The following is a 5,031-nucleotide window of genomic DNA, read 5'->3' as shown; positions in this document are numbered from 1 at the left end:
TCCCATCTGTACGATTTATTTGCTCATTGCATTTCAAAGATTCATATGACTAGAGACAATTGTTATAATTAATTTAACATAAGTTCATATTAAGATCACTGGAATATTTTACCTATATTCATCTAAAATATACATATGAAGTATCTTGCAAGATCATTTTGCTTCAAAGCACAGTAAATTTTCATAATTGCAAAGTAATTGAGTAAATTGAAGACAGATTAGAATTATATTTTGTAGAGAAGGCATTAATATTATACCTAAGTATATTCTGTAGTTTTAGTAAAAATTACTTCTTTAAATATCTGAGCTGAAATATAATAATTATTGCTAAAACTATGTCAAAATAACACTTTATGTGCTCCCTTCGGCAGCCCTACACTGAAATTAGAGAAGATTCCCATGGCCCCTGCAAGAGGAGGACCTGCAAATTCATGAAGTGTTCCATAGTTTGTGCAACTCCCCAGTGAACCTTTTGCAGATTAACTCAGAAAAATGATATGATTGAAAGCACAATGTGAGACATTGAATCATGAAATTGTGACATTTAACTAGAAAAATATTCCTGTAAAGCAAACTATGACATGTGAATGAAGTTGAGTTACACCTGAAAAAATAATAAAACATTTACATTTTCAGGAACTGTTAAATAGAAGGTTTATATGTAAGGTAGGACATACTATACAACACTTGATTGTTTTCCCTTAAGTCTCAAAATGTGTCCTTGTCCTATTTGGTTAAATTTGTTCTCTGATGTTTTCAAATTAAATTTGCAATGTCTAATAATCTTGTTTGGTTCCAGTAGAGAGAAATTTTATGCTTGTGTTAAGGAAAGCTTAGAGTTTTGTTTCCCAGCTCTTTGTTTAGTAAATACATTGATTTGTCATATGTGGTATCCCCATTAAAAAAAATAATAATGAAAAATTCATTCTTGCAAAAGTACAATATTTGGTTAGAAATACATGAATGCCAATGTTTTCTTTGTACCTTGTGTTCAAGATGTGGTTGAGTGAATTATTGATCCTAATTATTCACTCTGCAGAAGATATTATACATATAACCACTTGCTATGGGCTCATGATGGAAGATTGCATTTCATCACCTCTTGACTTTGGGCTTGATCAGATTATTTATTTTGGTCAATTTAATGTTGATGGGTGTGAAAGAAAAGAGGGTTCAAAGGCACTCATGTGTTTGGATTGGATTCTTGAACTCTTCCGTTATGGGAAGATTATCCTCTCAGTCTTATCTGAATAGGTTTTCTCTTATTAACATAATGAAGATATCTCCCAATATTATATTATTAAACCTTCATCTTTGTTTTTCATGTTTAGTTATTCCAAGTGTAATTTATTTTTTTGATTAAGTTAAAAATAAAATGACAACTTGTTTTACTTTCCTTTTTTAATGTGATTACACTGATATACCAGGGTCACTTATTGAAAAGTCTATCCTGTCCATATTCATTATCCTGTCTGATTCATCTTCATGTCATTGCCACTTATGTCAGTGGGCCTATTTCTAGATTCTATATTCTGTTTTATTAATGTATGTTCTAGCCACACTGTACTGGTTATCATTTTCCCTTTGAATTACCTTGTCACTTGTCAAAAATCATACTCCAGAATGAAACATACTAAAAAATAGATCATTTTTTTTCTTCAGGTGACCCTTAACTATTCTTAGCTCTTTCAATTGCCTAATATATTTTTAAATCAGTTTCTCAATCCCAGAAAAATATTCCTTTGAAATCCTTTTTCAAAATAGCTGTACCAATTTATATCCCCATCTGTGATGAATGAGTTTCTGATGCCCCATATCCTCAACAAAATACACCCATCTGTCTATGTGCAGTAGTATAATAATGAATAAAAGTGGTGAGAATGAACATCTAAACTTCTTTCTGATTCTGAACTTTTAATATGAATGTAGTGGTATTTTTAAAAAGGAATCTTGTATCCACAAATGTACCCTTCCATGTTCTATTTCCAGTTTGCCGAATTTTGTCAGCACTTCATTAGATGCTATATTTAATTTTATTAATTACTTTTTGTGTGTTTATCAAGATGAGCATAAGTTTTTAATCTGTATATATGGGAGATTGTATAAACTGCTTTTTAAGCCTTAACACACACTTAAGTTCTAGGATATACTTAAGTTGGTCGTGATTTGTCTCTGTCTGTTATATATTGCTGGACTTTCTTTGCTAATATTTTATTTTATATCTATCAATTTGCATATGTATTCTTTTATTCATGAATATCTGGGTTTGTAGTTGCCTTTTCTTGTAATATTTTTGTCTGACTTTTATATCAAGGTTTTATTAGTCTCAAGTTTTTTTCTCTCTAGGTACAGTTATTTCTCTTCCAATTCTAATAGTATATTGTGTAGAATTAAGGAATTATAATGAGCAATAGTGATACCTGTTTGCTAGAGAATTAGCACATTTGGAAAATAGAACAGATAAGAAGGCCAATTTTATCACTGTATATCTATATATCTATAATATCTATAGTATATCTACATATCTATAGTAGCCCATAAAGGTAAAGTTGAGCTCAGGAATCTCTACTTATTTTATATCATTTAAGAGGTCAATATTATTAGACAACCAATCACAATGATAATAACAAAATATGTTGGAGATGAAATTTAACTCCCCACATCTATACAATTTTTTGTTCACTTAAAAATATGAATTATTGGGGCGCCTGGGTGGCTCAGTGGGTTAAAGACTCTGCCTTTCGCTCAGGTCATGATCCCAGGGTCCTGGGATCCAGCCCCGCATCGGGCTCTCTGCTTGGCAGGGAGCCTGCTTCCTCCTCTCTCTCTCTCTGCCTGCCTCTCTCCCTACTTGTGATCTCTATCTGTCAAATAAATAAATAAAATCTTAAAATATATATATATATATATATATGAATTATTCACGGAGTTTCATATTCACTGTTTTGTTGTGTTTGGGGGTATTTTGTTTACATGTACCAATAGTACAGATATATTGTAATTCCTTGTTTAAAAGTAAATCTTTAACCTGATAGAAAGACTATCACAGTTAAAATATATACTATTGGAGCACCTGGGTGGCTCAGTCAGTTAAGCAGCAACCTTTAGCTCAGGTCATGATCCCAGGGTCCTGGATTGAGCCCCATATCAGGCTCTCTGCTGGAACCTTCTTTCTCTCCTTCTGCTTGTTGCTTTGCCTACTTTTGCTTTCTCTCTATCTCTCTGTCAAATAAATAAATAAAACCCTAAATATATATGTGTCTATATACACACACACTATTATTATGATTGGTTAATTTCTAGAACGTGACAAAGGGCAGGACTGAATTATTAGAGGTAAGAGAAAACAACTAATTGTTTTGTTTATTGTTAATTAGTACAATCAATTAATTGATTGTACTAATTGGTATTTGGCATTTAATTATTTGAAATATATTTAATGATTCTATTGTTCAAAAGAGTAACTAATTGGAGTTAATAGAGCATCATTTGAATTAACTTGGAAAAAGGCATGAGAGAGTTTTCATATGAAAAAAAAAGTTCGCTATTGTGTAATATCTAAATGTATTTATACAACTGAAGTCATACTCTCAAAGCAATTGAAATATACACGTTTTTGATTATAGATAATCTGTTGTGACTCTATTCCTGTAAATCCTACACAGTTAAATAATCTGTCAAATTAGCACAGCTACACGACGATAAGCAATTGCTTCATATGAATTTTACCCTATCAAATGACTGTTTGAGTTAACTTATTAAATTAGTCATTGTTTTGATTCCATATAAACAAAGATATCATTCAGTTAATCAAAGTAAGCATTTGAGATATTTCTTTTCTCTTTAAACTTTAATTTTCAACTTCATTACATTTGAAACAAAGATAATTATTACAATTTGGAAACCTTATGTACGTAATATACATACATTTGAATACAATGATACATTAAATGTTCATTTGCATGTATAATAATTCAGAATATGTTGATTTTAATTCCTTCTAGAAATTATCATATCTCTTCCCCTGGAATATTTTATGCAGTAAAATTTTCCAGCCAAAATAACAAAAATGATCATGGTAAAAAGAATGATACTTTTATGAAGCAACTCATTATTAAGAATTTTTTTTCTAGAAAGAAAACAGGCTAAAGATGATTTTATATCATATAAAGGAAACAACAGACCTAGATATACTTCTTTATACTGTAGAGGCAAGAGTTATTTCCAAGAATATCTGTGTGCCATGCAAATTATAAGACTGGAAATAAACCAGGCAAGAGAAGAGGGCAAAAAATTTTGTGACAGAGCAACTATTTAAATTGAGGAGAGAAGTAAAGCATAGCCCAAAGTTAGGAGTTTGTCTTTGAAATGACTGGCACCATTCTGATAAAAACAGTCAGAGATTCTTAAGAGGCTTGAAAAGCATCATAGGTGCTAGAATAAATAAATGGATTCTTAACTAGGAAATTAACCTAAAAAAAAACGCTTAAAGAGAATTATGGGAACAAATCCGGTAGATCATATAAGGAGTACTGTTGCTGGACTTAAGTGAGTAGTTGACTGTAATAGTTTACATATTCAGACATGTCAAACTGAATTGCCTTAGAAGTTGAAGAAGTAGAAATGAATATGTAGATCTACGAATTTTTTAGGTAAAACAGTGATGTCGAGTTAGTAGGTAAACTGTGTAGGGACTGATAACGACCTTACCTTTAGGAAATAGTCCTAAGGAAGAAATTTTAAGGAGGCAATTATAGTTTTGTTATCTATTTGAATTTTAGAATGTTATATATATATTTTTTTAAAGATTTTGTTTATTTATTTGACAGACAGAGATCACATGTAGGCAGAGAGGCAGGCAGAGAGAGAGAGGGGAAGCAGGCTCCCTGCTGAGCAGAGAGCCCGATGTGGGGCTCGATCCCAGAACCCTGGGATCATGACCTGAGCCGAAGGCAGCAGCTTAACCAACTGAGCCATCCAGGCACCCCTAGAATGTTATATTTTTAGATAAAGGGCTAGCACAAAAATGCT

The 5,031-nt window shown here is 31.7% G+C and overlaps 1 pseudogene; it reads left to right on the top strand.

Moving 5' to 3' along the window:
- Positions 1-357: 357 nt before the first annotated feature.
- LOC123928540 lies at positions 358-451 on the top strand (annotated as a pseudogene).
- The last annotated feature ends 4,580 nt before the right edge of the window (positions 452-5,031 follow it).

The sequence above is a fragment of the Meles meles genome, chromosome 17, assembly GCF_922984935.1.
Source record: "Meles meles chromosome 17, mMelMel3.1 paternal haplotype, whole genome shotgun sequence".
NCBI classification, from domain to species: Eukaryota; Metazoa; Chordata; class Mammalia; order Carnivora; family Mustelidae; genus Meles; species Meles meles.
Note: the sequence above shows the minus strand (reverse complement) of the source record. Positions and strands in the feature narration are given on the sequence as shown.